Here is a 14276-nt window from a genome sequence, read left to right on the forward strand (position 1 = left end):
CCGCTCCGCACACGTTGTACACACGCGGCTCTGCTCCGTACACCTCGTACACACACGGCTCCGCTCCGTACACCTCGTACACACACGGCTCCGCTCTGTACACCTCGTACACACACGGCTCTGCTCCGTACACCTCGCACACACACGGCTCCGCTCCGTACACCTCGTACACACGCGGCTCCGCTCCGTACACCTCGTACACACGGCTCCGCTCCGTACACCTCGTACATACACGGCTCTGCTCCGTACACCTCGCACACACACGGCTCTGCTCCGTACACCTCGTACACACACGGCTCTCCTCCGTACACCTCGTACACACACGGCTCTGCTCTGTACACTTCGTACACACACGGCTCCGCTCCGTACACCTCGTACACACACGGCTCTGCTCCGTACACCTCGTACACACGGCTCCGCTCCGTACACCTCGTACATACACGGCTCTGCTCCGTACACCTCGCACACACACGGCTCTGCTCCGTACACCTCGTACACACACGGCTCTGCTCCGTACACCTCGTACACACACGGCTCTGCTCTGTACACTTCGTACACACACGGCTCCGCTCCGTACACCTCGTACATACACGGCTCTGCTCCGTACACCTCGTACATACATGGCTCCGCTCCGTACACCTCGTACACACAAGGCTCTCTTCCGTACACCTCGTACACACACGGCTCTGCTACATCCACATATAAACTTCAGCTTATCCAGCACCATGACAACCAGCACAGCAGAGTCCTGCATACACTGAGGCCCCTGATCATGTGACTGCTGACTCCTCCCCTCCTGTGACCTCATCACAGGTCCTGTGCGCACAGATCAGCCATATATGTGGTGGCGGCTCTGCAGGTGGAGGTATGTGGAGATTCCCCATTACTGGGCGCAGGGGGCATTAACCCCTTCAGCACTGAGACTCTCTTGGGGTCTTGTGTTGCCCCTTTATAATAATCATAACGTTTTTGTTCTGTTACCAGTAATAGATACATACTAGTGATGGGTAAAATGCGATTTTTTGGTGAGCCGGCTCTTTTGGCTCCGAAAACGGCTCTTCATTTCCTATTACCTTTGGCTTTAAATTTGAAGCCAAATTCTGGTATGTTTTAACCCATGATTGTATACCTTTTAGTAAAAATCTACACATGTGCCAATTTATGACATAAAACAGAATAGTTTCCAGAATAACCAGATTTTATATTATTTGCTGTAAAAACTTTAACAAACACAAAATGAACATGCAAAATAGCAACAAGATACTAATTATCAGTGGCACATTTTAAAGCTACCTTCACACTTGGCGAGTTCGCTGTGGGCCGTCTGCTGCAAACAGTCTGCAGCAAAACTGCAGTGTCAAATGTCGCATCTGCATCCAGGCGGATTTAGATAAGGAATTTGCTGCGGAATTCACCCGTCCATTGACTGCAATGAATTTCGCATATCGGATATTCTGCACATACTGACATGCTGCTGAAGCCAATTTCACACCTCATGTCAGATTCTGAATTTTTCCACGAAGTGAGAATGTGTTTTGGATAAAAACCATTGCCACTGTTGGCTTCTGTAAATGCCATGGAATTTCCACGCTGATGATCTGCATGGAAACTCCGCTGCAAATCCACAAAGTGTGAAGGCAGCCTAAAATTGTCTTTAGGGCCCATTGGATAGATAAACTAAGTGCCATAGCTTGGATGGACTGATTCAGTTTATTTCCTCTGTTATTATCTGTTTGGAAAAGACTGTTTTTCTGGTGTCCCATCAAGGACCAATGTCTTTTGCCATCACTAATATAATGTCATTAAAGGGGTTGGATCACATGGGCATTAGTGCCATTAATTGAAGAGAACTTTTTAAAATAGGTATATTCTCCATATACTTATTTTAAAAATTCTGCTTCAATCCTGCTGGTATTCCATAAAAACCTATGTAACTGTTTACATGGGTTTCCATGGAAGTTGTCCTGTGCCGGAGCCCTATTCAGCAAAAGACACACAGGATGCGACCATGTTGTCGGCCAGCGCTCGCTGACTGACCGCATGGACCATGCAGCACCCGTTGTGGGCCAGGCGGTGACAGCGCGGAGCTGTGCGATCGGTCCCCGGAGGCCAATCACGGAGTTCTGTGCGCATGTCATGCGTGCGCACAGAACTGCCTGTCGCATCTCTGGCCCCGCCCCCTGAGGCAGGGGCATAAGAGAAAATGCAGTGCTGGAGCCGGGAAAGGTAAGAATTGAGCCTACCCCTTTAAACCTGATAATTTCCAAAATAACATTTTGTGTATTCTGTTTAGTATGAAAACATTAACAAATATAAAATGTGCAAAAATATAACAAATGCTCAAAACAGCAGCAGAAAACCAATTTTAAAAGTGCAACATGTTAAGATTGTCATTAGGGCAGATTGGCATTAAGAAAGACCAAGTGCTGGAGCTTGGATGGGCTGATCCGATTTCTTCTCTCTGTTATTATTTGCCCTGCTTTGGAGAAAATCCTCTCTGAAGGGACTGATGTCGCTACGATGCACAGTCTTCTGGTCATCACCTTGACAAGCCGTGGGTATATTGAAGTCTTGCTCTCCCACCACGTCAATGGGTCTGCTGCTCTTTGGATCAAGGGTTCCTCAAGATATGATCTTCTAGCATTGCATCTGCTGAGGGGTTTCTTCTTGCAGCATCTCCTGTTGCCCTTTCGTCAAAGACCCGCCAAACAGCAGACATTTGTGGTTGTTGTACTTGTGGAGCCCCTGCTCCCACTTCATCTTCATCTGATGGAGGTGGCTGGCTGGAGAGGCTGCATCTCGCTGCTGCTGCTGCTGTTATTCTTTGCAGTGTCTCATCAACAGCTCTATTATCACTAGAGGCCAGCTTTTTGAACCTCGGGTCAAGTAGTGTAGTTTCTGACAGTATAGTGTTATATTCCATGCTTTGGAACTTTCTTTCCATAGAGGCACACAGAGCAGCTACCAACTCTTTTACTTTCTCTGTATTTATTGCTCCATCTCTCTGGTTGGCTGTCACTCTCTGCAAACCCCTGCACAGCAGCAGCATTTTAGAGGCTGTAACATAGCTGCAAATGGATAAAACAGTTACTCAGAAATTTGTAATGTGAACTTTATTTCTTATGTAGTATTACTGCCATTGACCTCTACCATACAGTTATATGATGATAATTTGCAGTATTGCATTGACAAAACAGGTTATGAAACTTGGGGTCATTCAGTCTGGAAAAAAGATGGCTTGGGGCGATCTAATCTACAGATATATAAATAGACAGTACAGAGATTTTCCTACTGATGTTTTGCCTTCTACTCCTGTACTAGTGGCATTGGCATTCTATACTTCTAGAGAAAAAATGTTTCACCATCATCAGGGGATTCTTTACTGTAAGAGCAGTGAGATTATAGATCACTCTGCCACACAATGTGCTAACTAATTCATTATCACCCGCCTAGACTACTGCAACACCCTCCTCGGCGGTCTCCCTTCCAACGCTCTAATCACCCCTTCCATCTATCCTCAACTCTGCTGCCCGGCTAATCCATGAGCAGAGAAATCGTTTGTGCAATAATTTCTCCCATCGTTTGCTTTTAAACTATCTGTTTCCATGCACAGACATCGTTTATAGTAAATCTGTACTATCCTATGAGCCGAAACAATATGGCCTCATAGGATAGCTTGGGCCTGGGGTGCAACAAGATATTTACCTTCCAGCACCTTGTATCTGGGTCCACATGCTGGCTCTTGTCGGGTTGCCATGGCAGAGGAGAAGCCGCTGAGCCCTGCTCCTCCGACAGCTGGACCCAGATACCAGGGGAGTGCTGGGAGGTAGCGCTGCAGGTCATTACTTCTGGCTCATGAGTAATGAGCCAGCAGGAACCACTTGCCTTTACACAGAGCAATGTCCCACTGAACGATTAGTAGTCGTTCAGTCGGCCATCGTTTTATGCATTTATACAGAACAATTTATCTTTCAGTCTGGCACATTTTTGCCTGACTGAAAGTTAAACTGTGATGTGTAAAAGGGTCCCAAGATTAAATGATGGACGTGTGTCTTTTTTTTTCAACAATACAAATAATATAACAGTAGTTGTTACTCTACCTTTCTGAACTGATCTCCACAGTGACCTGGTCAAAGGGCTCCAGAATAGTGCATGCCTCTCTCACGACTTGCCATTCTTCTCGGCTCAGATTTTCAACAGGTGCGTTGATAATGGCCAGGGGAGATATGATTGCATCCTTGGACTCCAGAAGCCGTTTAAGCATATGAAATGTGGAATTCCATCTTGTGACACACTCTTGTTTGGGCCTCAGTTCAGGCATACCCATTTGCTGTTGAGTAGACTTTAGCTTCATTGTGGCTGTTGTACTCCTATGGAACAATTCCACAATTGATTTTACTTTGTCCACAGTGGGTTTTATCTCCTTCAGAGCATCTCTTACCATTAGGTTAATTGTGTGTGCAAGGCACGGGTGATGGTTCCATTTTAGGTTTTTAATGGCTTTGGTTATATTAGCTGCATTATCAGTAACACAGCAAATGACTTTGCTTTCAACTCCCCATTCTTTTGCCACCCTTAGAAGTTCATCTGCCAAGTTCTCTGAAGTGTGCTTGTCAGTAAACTCAAAACAGTCCAGAAGACAAGAGACCATTTTATAATTGTCAATGAAATGACATGTTACTGACATGAAGGACGTGGTGGCTCTGGATGTCCAGCAGTCAGTTGTCAGGCAAACTGCTGCAGCCATTTGAACCTTTTCTTGTAATGAGGCACGTTCACTTTCATATAGCTTTGGAATAAGTGTTTGGCTGAGTGTTTTCCTGCTTGGAAGAACATACGTCGGATTGAGAGCATGGGCAAAATTTTTAAATCCCATGTCCTCCACAATTGTCATTGGTTGGAAGTCTTTTGCAACCATCTTAGCCAACTCTCTATCAACTGCACTCTTTCTTGCTGGGGTCATGACTTTATCTGCCATAAATTGGAGTATAGATCTCTGGGTTGTTGCAGGTCGTGGTCTAGCTGATGCCTCAGAGGTGGTTGCAGACACTGCAGCAGCAGTTCCAGTAGTTGCAGTGGTGCTTTCATGTTCCTCAGTCGGCACTGTTGGATGTACATTTCTAATATGTCTGTGAAGGTTGGTGGTAGACCCTGCTCGGTATGACAATTTTATCTTACAAATTTTACATTCTGTTTTTGTGTTGTCGATGTAATCAAAATGCGACCAAATACTACTTCGTTTGCGGCTGTCACTCATCTTATCCACTGTACGTGCACTCCTCTTCTCTCTGCAGGCTATCAACCTCCCTCTTTATTTGTGGGTATTTTAAAAATAGTCTGTGAGGAAATTAATACCCAAGTTCCTCACCGTCACCAATATGGTTGCAAAATTGGGTGGATTTGATCTGATGACACGCACCTCAATCTGCATGCACTACTGTTTGTTACACTCTGTATCCGTCCACGTCCATCCAGGGTAGGGCAGGCTGCCAGGAACACAGCGTGGGTGTTAATTTAAAAACAATCACAAGAGGGCAAGGCTTAGGATGCAGAGTACAGTACAGTCAGTGAGCTGTGACTGGCTGGTCAGTGGTCACATGCTCCTTCTTCATCTACATTAAAGGGAACCTGTGAGGTACTTTTATGCTGGTCTCAAGAAGAAGATGTGATAGCAACATTAAGAATTGACAGATACACTAATTCCAACACTGTCACCATTAGGGCCCAGTTTGGTAGTTTTTCTGAACTTTCATGTAAATGGGCAGGCAGCTTCCTGCATTGGTGAGACAGTGGTCTGACATATTAATGAGGTCCTGCATGTGATTAAAAGCCACTAAACTCACAGCACAGGCACATGCAACAGCTGCTGCACAATTGGGTTCGGCTGGGCCCACATCTTCACAAGTAATGCCAATCTATGCAGCAGAGGCTGCGTCCACACTGTACTTATGTATACGATTGTCATATCTGGCAATTAGAGATGAGCGAACATAATATTGTTCGAATCCATTATCGAATTGAATTCAAACATTGTTCGATAGCAGTTTTGCTATATTACGCTCGCAATTGCGAACGCAACAGCATGCGTTCATAATTGCGAACGTTCATAATCGCGAGCGTACATTCGCTTTGGTTCTACTAGTCTCACAGTGGCCGAGAGCCATTTTTGTACAGGTCAGTATTGAACCGCATTGCGAATAAACACAATGCGGCCGCTAAAATAGCGAATATTAGCGATTTTAGCCGCAGTATCGCGTATATTCACAATGCGGTTTAATTTAAACATTTAAATTGGACCGCACAAAGTGTTCGAAATTGCCAGCACCGCACAAAACGAGAAATGTTTGATAAAAAAAAGTGCAGAAATCAAACAAGTGCAATTCAATTAGCTCAACACTACTGGCAATTGTATGCAAAATCGGATGTGATTTGAGAGTGCTGTACTGCCTTGTATAGTACTAGTTTTGTGCATGAAGTTGGTCCCTCAGATTGGCACTGCTATCATGTAACAGGGGCTGCTGGGAGGTTATTCACATACCAGAAACAACATAACCATTCCAAGTTGCACTAGCTAATGGTGCATTTACACAGTCGATGCAGCACCCGAGCCTGCGATCCAGTGATGCTCAATCCAGCGATGGTATGTTTGCAGAGGAGATCCTTATCTGCCCTGCCCATATGCATCGCTGGATCATTTGTTCTCTTCCATTCAAGTGAATGAGAGAGAACAAGGGACGCACATTTACATCCGCTGTTTCTCCCTCGCTCAGCGAGGATTTACAAGCTGGCGGTAAATAACTATAATCAGGCTAAATCGAGATGTCAGTGTTCCTTTAATAAAGTGCCTGACTGCTGCTTGCTTGTCACAGATTGGAGGGGGCGGGGCTGTGAGTCAGTGCTATGTGCGGCAGCAGGAGGAGCAGGCATTCTCAGTCTCCTGGATAAGATCAGAGTGACTACTGCCGGGAGAGAGGGGAGGGGCGGGGCCAGAGGGGACTGACTGTGGAACGTGAACTGGCAAAGAGCCGTTTAAATTTCAATTGGCTCCCTGCCAGGAGCCGACTCATATGATTCACTATAAAGAGCCGGCTCTTAGAGCCGGCTCGTTCAGGAGCTACCCATCACGAATACGCCACAACTATGGAGACAGGAAGTGAGGAAACGTATTGTTCTCTTAGTACAGGGCCCTTTCTTGGCCCCACACAGTGTAATGCCCCCATTATGCCCCTTATGTAGCATGTATGATGCCTCCACACAGTGTAATGCCCCCATTATGCCCCTTATGTAGCCTGTATGATGCCCCCCACACAGTGTAATGCCCCCATTATGCCCCTTATGTAGCCTGTATGATGCCCCCCACACAGTGTAATGCCCCCATTATGCCCCTTATGTAGCATGTATGATGCTCCCACACAGTGTAATGCCCCCATTATGCCCATTATGTAGCATGTATGATGCCCCCCACACAGTGTAATGCCCCCATTATGCCCCTTATGTAGCATGTATGATGCTCCCACACAGTGTAATGCCCCCATTTTTCCTATTGTGTACCATGTATGATGCCTCCACACAGTGTAATGCCCCCATTATGCCCCTTATGTAGCATGTATGATGCTCCCACACAGTGTAATGCCCCCATTATGCCCCTTATGTAGCATGTATGATGCCTCCACACAGTGTAATGCCCCCATTATGCCCCTTATGTAGCATGTATGATGCCCCCCACACAGTGTAATGCCTCCATTATGCCCCTGTAATCAGGTGACTGGATGTAACACAGACAAACACAAAGCCTCTATCCGTATGTTACTTTATCTACTGACACGTATAGGCCATTATACACTCCGGTGTGGATACAACTACAGGCATGCGCAGTTGCGGGTACGAGTGGCGAGGCAGCAATCAGTTTATCTGGTGTTTTAGTATGAAGCACGGCACTTCCGGACAGTGGCGTACATAGAAACCATGGGGCCCCATAGCAAATGTCCTAATTGGGTTTCCCCTTCCCTCTTGGTGGAGTAAATGGGGTCACGGCCCATAAGAGAAGTCACAAAATGGCGTGCCTCATAAATTTAAAAACAGAGGTACATGTATTACGGTAAATACGGAGTAATGTTGCTCCTATTGAATCCCCTTTACTGTTCTCACCCACTACAATGTCTCTGTTATAGCCCCTCAGAGTATGATGCCTCCAAAAATGCATCTAACACATTGCATGATACCCCCACACGCACAGTATGATGATCTCAGTGACCCCCATATTACACCTCACAGTATAATGCCCCACCAGTACAATTCCACCCACACACTGTATGAACGCTCCCACAATGATCCCCACCACTGAGTATGATGGCTCCCTATAAGTACTGACTGATAAAAGAAAGGAAAATACTACTTTCCTAGATAGGTTCCCCTCTTGCTTTGCTCCACTCTGTTCAGCTTGCGGACTGAAGCTCCGTACAGCAGGAGACTTAGGCCACGGCCCCACTATCAGTATTCGATCAGTATTTTTTGTCAGGAGTGGAAGTCAAAACCAGGAGTGAGTGATAAATGCAGAATTGGTGACTTGTTTCTATTATATTTTTCTCTGATTGTTCCTCACCTGGTTTTGGCTCCTACTCCTGAGAAAAAATACTGACCGAATACTGATAGTGGGGCCGTGGCCTTAGACGGACAAGCTGAATGATGGAGATCAGTTCTGACAGCTGCCTGTTCCACCATTATATTCATTGTTGGACTGTGCTACATAGGACGCACCATTGATATTGATTCCTAGGACCCAACTTAGCCTACATGATAACAATGACCTAGAAGTGGAATACAAAATATACATTGCTTTAAGCTTCCACTTCTGATCATACATATTGTTGCGGGGCAGGAAATAGAGGAGGCATTTGCGGCTATGAGCTCCCTCCATGTTGGGGAGATAAATATGTTTTACACATGGAGTTCAGCTTCTCCTGCTGCCCTATACTGATCATGCAGATCAGTGCCAGGCAGAAGAGAATTGTGCAAATATGAGCATATGGAAAGTACTTTAAATGATCAGGCAGAACTCTTCATGAGCTCTCTGCCCAATTATTAAGGAAATGAACAAGGGGGTTGGAACCATAAGACCCAGACTTTTAAACAAGATTTTTTTTCTTGCTAAAAATTGTATCCTATAGTCCTAAAATTTTAATATATAGAAAAAAAACTTTAATGGAGTTGTCCTAAATAAAGAAAATGATGCACACAGGTAGCGATCAATACTCACCCTTGTAGCTGGCGGCAGCTCCAGTGCCATGTCTCTGATGCTTCTATTCACATGGCCGCAGATGGATATGCATTTTTTGCTGCTTGTCAGTAGCATTCAGCTCGAGACCATTAGGCCAGTGATTGGCAGCCATTGTAAGCAGAAGTATCAGGAGATGCCAGGAGCTAGAAAGATGAGCACTTAGAAGTTTATTAACAGGGTTGTCCAGACAAAAGGTGCTCATTACCTGGTGGCCAGATTCTGTAAAAATAACAAAATAAATCATATTCCCCTGCTGTCCCCTCCTGGATCCATCGCAGGCCGCCCCGTGGTTTGCACTAGCATCAATGATGCCACCGCTCTACCAGACACACGACTGCTGCAGCTTGTGATACATAGAGTTCAAGTCACCTGACCGCTGCCACCTATCACAAAATTCAGTGTTCCTGTGTCTCGTAAAATGGTGACATCATTTATGCTGGCGCAGACCATAGATCAATCTGTGCTGGATCCAGAAGAGTGACAGCAGGTGAGTAGGATTTATTTTGTTATTTGTACAAAATCTAGCTGCATTAGAACATTTTACACAGACAATCTACCAAACATGTATTACTTCTGATGTGCTGCGATTTCATTATTTTGGACAACCTCTTTAACTCTTTCTTCCCAGAGCCATAACTTTTTTTATTTTTCCGACAATATGGCCATGTGAGGGCTTATTTTTTGAGGGACAAGTTTTGGTTTTGCCATATATTGAACTGGAAAATGGGTGAAAAAATTCCAAGTGCAGTGAAATTGCTAAAACCGTGCATTTCCACAATTGTTTTTTGGGTATTTTTTTTACCATGTCCACTAAATGCTAAAACTGGCCTGCCATTATGATTCTCCTGGTCATTATGAGTTCATAGATACCAAACATGTATAGGTTCTTTTTTATTGAAGTGGTGAAAAAAACAAAAACAAAGTTTGTTTAAAAAACAAACAAACGACATTTTCCAAGACCCATAGCGTCTCCATTTTTCATTATCTGGGGCTGGGTGAGGGCTAATTTTTTGCGTGCTGAACGGACTTTTTTATTGGTACCATTTTGGGGTAGATACTATGTTTTGATCGCCTTTTATTGCAATGTTGCTTCAACCAAAAAAACGTAATTCTGGCCTTTTGATTTTTTTTCTCGTTACGCAGTTTACCAATCGGATTACCGTATATTCCGGCGTATAAGACGACTTTTGAAGACTGAAAAATCTTCTGTCTAGTCTGGGGTCGTCTTATACGCCGGTAATGCTTTTAAACTTTCAGAAATTGACATGGGGGGATACTCTGGGGGTGTTAATAAGCTGCCGTGGCCGTATCCCTGCCATGTCGGAGTTAATATAAGGTGGAGGGAGTTAAAATACGGCGGCGGTAGGTCCAGACAGTCAGCGCTTCTGTGCTGAAACTGACACATCGCTGCGTATTCCCAGCTCCGGACACAGCGCAGGGCTTCTGTGCCGACAGCTTTCACTTGTCACAGAAGCGCTGCGCTGTGTCCGGAGCAGGGAAGTTCGCATCGCTTCTGTGACAATATATGAAAAGCCGGCAATTCAGCAGCGGCATAAGCCGGCACCCGACAATTTAGAATAGAAAGAATAGAGCATCACACATAGACTAGATAGATAGAAACATGTCAGTCACATATATATGAAGTACAGTGACAGTGTTGCTTACTGTACTTGTCATTTAGTGTAAAGGATTTATTAAAACAAATAATAGTGTTTTCATGCACTGTCTCTTTAAAAAAGCCGGCCGGCAATTCAGCATCTGTACCCGACAATTTATAACAGACAGAATAGAGCTTCACACATAGATTAGATAGATAGAAACATGTCAGTCACATATATATGAAGTACAGTGATAGTGTTGGTTACTGTACTTGTCATTTAGTATTAAAATAAAGGATTTATTATTAAAAAAATTGGCGTGGGGTTCCCCTTAATTTTAGGCTGTAGCGGAGGTTAAGCAGACAGCTGGGGCAGATGTTTGAAGCCTGGGAAGGGGGTAATACCCACGGAGCTTCCCAGGCTACTAATATCAGCCCCCAGCTGAATACCTAGTCTTTACTAGCTATTAAAATGGGGGACCCCCCAAAAAAAATGACGTGGGGTCCCCCCTAATTTAATAGCTAGCAAAGGCTAGGCAGACAGCTGGGGGCTGATATTAATAGCCCAGGAAGGGAGCCATGAATATTGGCCCCCTCCCAGGCTAGAAACACCAGCCGTCAGCCGCCCCAGAAATGGCGCATCCATAGGATGCGCCAATTCTGGCACTTAGCCTCGCTCTTCCACGCTGCCCTGGTGCGGTGGCAGGGGGTAATAGGGTTGGGGTTGATGTCAGCTTATAATGCCAGCTGACATCAAGCCCAGGTTAGTAATGGAGAGGCGTCTATAAGACACCCCCATTACTAACCCCATAGTCAAAGTTAAAAAAAACACAAACACCCAGAATAAAGTCCTTTAATTGAAATAAAGACACAATTCTTTATTGTTCTAAATTAAACCATACTTACCATCACGCCCATTCCAGCTGAAGCCAACGATCTCCTGCAATAAAAGAAAAATAATAAAGCAACCTCATCCTTACCTTTCCATGGTTCCCAGGACAGCTTCAGCTCTGCTACATCGAGATGACAGGCTGGACCGCAGCAGAACGCCGCCATCCAGCCTGTCATCCCGCAGACACTGAGAAGCGCAGGCATGCTTGCGCTCCTCAGTGTCTCGCTGTGACGACATCCAGATGAGCCGACAATGAACTCAGCTCACCTCCTGGACGTCCGTCACTGACAGCGTGGGAAACTTCTACTGCGCATGCGGGGAGCAGGAGAATTTTCCCACGCTGTCAGTGACGTGCATGAGGTGAGCCGAGTTCATTGGACATGATCTCGGCTCATCTGGATGCCGTCACAGTCAGACACTGAGGAGCACAAGCATGCCTGCGCTTCTCAGTGTCTGCCGCATGGCAAGCTGAACGGCAGCGTTCTGCTGCGGTGCAGCCTGTCATGTGAATGTAGCAGAGCTGGACCGGTCCTGGGAACCATGGAAAGGTAAGGATGAGGTTGCTTTATTATTTTACTTTTATTGCAGGAGATCGTTGGCTTCAGCTGGAATGGGCGTGATGGTAAGTATGGTTTAATTTAGAACATTAAAAAATTGTGTCTTTATTTCAATTAAAGGACTTTATTCTGGGTGTTGTGTTTTTTTTAATTACTTTACTAGAAATTCATGGCGGTCATGTCTAATATTGGCGTGACCCCATGAATTTCGGGCTTAGGGCCAGCTGATAATGCCAAGCTGGCCCTAACCCCTTTATTACCCAGTGAGCCACCGCACCAGGGCCCTGGATGAGTTGGGTACAGCGCCAGAAGATGGCGCTTCTATGAACGCGCCATTTTCCGGGGCGGCTGCGGACTGCAATTTGCAGCGGGGGGGGCCCAGAAAGCTTGGGTCTCCCTGCGCTGCAGATTCCAGCCCCCAGCTGCCTAGTTGTACCTGGCTGGACACAAAAATAGGGCGAAGCCCCACGTCTTTTTTTTTTAATTATTTCATGAAATAATTAAAAAAAAAAGGGCTTCCCTATATTGTTGTGTCCGGCCAGGTACAAATAGGCAGCTGGTGGTTGGGGGCAGCCCGTTCCTGCCTGCTGTACCTGGCTGGACACAAAAATATGGCGAAGCCCACGTCAACATTTTTGGGAAAAATTAATTACAAAATTAATAATAATTTAGGGACTGCATCTTTATTAACCCCTCAATTGTCATTTAGTGTTAAAATAAAGGATTTTTTAAAAAGAAAATTGGCGTGGGATCCACCATCATTATAGTCTCTAGCGGAGGTTAAGCAGACGGCTGGGGCAGATGTTTGAAGTCTGGGAAGGGGGTAATACCCACGGAGCTTCCCAGGCTACTAATATCAGCCCCCAGCTGAATACCTAGCCTTTACTAGCTATTAGAATGGGGGACCCCCCCAAAAAATGACGTGGGGTCCCCCCTATTTTAATATGTTTATGAGTGACAGTTTTCCTGCTATATACCTGCATGTCATAAGAATTTAAATTAAAAAAGGACCATGTTAAATTCAAATCTGTTTTTTTTTAATTTTTACCGGTGTTTGGTATGCGTTGGAAAAGGGGTAGTCTTATACGGTGAATATATCCTAAACTCTATATTTTAACAGGAAAGTAGGGGGGTCGTCTTATACACCAGGTCGTCTTATACGCCGGAATATACGGTAATTCTTTTTTTATATTGATATATCGGGCGATACTGAATGCGGCCATACCAAACGTGTATCTTTGATTTTTTTTTTTTTTTTTTTTTTTTATTTTGAATGGAGTGAAAGGGGGGTGATAGATAGATAGATAGATAGATATATATAGTACAGACCAAAAGTTTGGACACACCTTCTCATTTAAAGATTTTTCTGTATTTTCATGACTATGAAAATTGTACATTCACACTGAAGGCATCAAAACTATGAATTAACACATGTGGACTTATATACTTAACAAAAAAGTGTGAAACAACTGAAAATATGTCTTATACTCTAGGTTCTTCAAAGTAGCCACCTTTTGCTTTGATGACTGCTTTGCACACTCTTGGCATTCTCTTGATGAGCTTCAAGAGGTAGTCACCGGAAATGGTCTTCCAACAACCTTGAAGGAGTTCCCAGAGATGCTTAGCACTTGTTGGCCCTTTTGCCTTCACTCTGCGGTCCAGCTCACCCCAAATCATCTCGATTGGGTTCAGGTCAGGTGACTGTGGAGGCCAGGTCATCTGGCGTAGCACCCCATCACTCTCCTTCTTGGTCAAATAGCCCTTACACAGCCTAGAGGTGTGTTTGGGGTCATTGTCCTGTTGAAAAATAAATGATGGTCCAACTGAATGCAAACCGGATGGAATAGCATGCCGCTGCAAGATGCTGTGGTAGCCATGCTGTTTCAGTATGCCTTCAATTTTGAATAAATCCCCAACAGTGTCACCAGCAAAGCACCCCCACACCATCACACC

At 45.0% G+C, this 14276-nt stretch overlaps 1 protein-coding gene across 1 annotated transcript in view; it reads left to right on the top strand.

The window, feature by feature from the left end:
• The first annotated feature begins 796 nt into the window (after nt 1–796).
• The window catches only part of LOC141174421 (uncharacterized), a 41829-nt gene continuing 28349 nt past the window's right edge, over nt 797–14276 (top strand). The window contains exon 1 of the mRNA XM_073659336.1: nt 797–865. The gene's annotated coding sequence lies outside the window, so the exon portion shown is untranslated. The remainder of the gene's footprint in view (nt 866–14276) is intronic.

This window comes from Phyllobates terribilis, unplaced genomic scaffold (genome assembly GCF_046119375.1).
Source record: "Phyllobates terribilis strain yellow unplaced genomic scaffold, ASM4611937v1 Scaffold_13__5_contigs__length_258822181, whole genome shotgun sequence".
In the NCBI taxonomy this organism is placed as follows: domain Eukaryota; kingdom Metazoa; phylum Chordata; class Amphibia; order Anura; family Dendrobatidae; genus Phyllobates; species Phyllobates terribilis.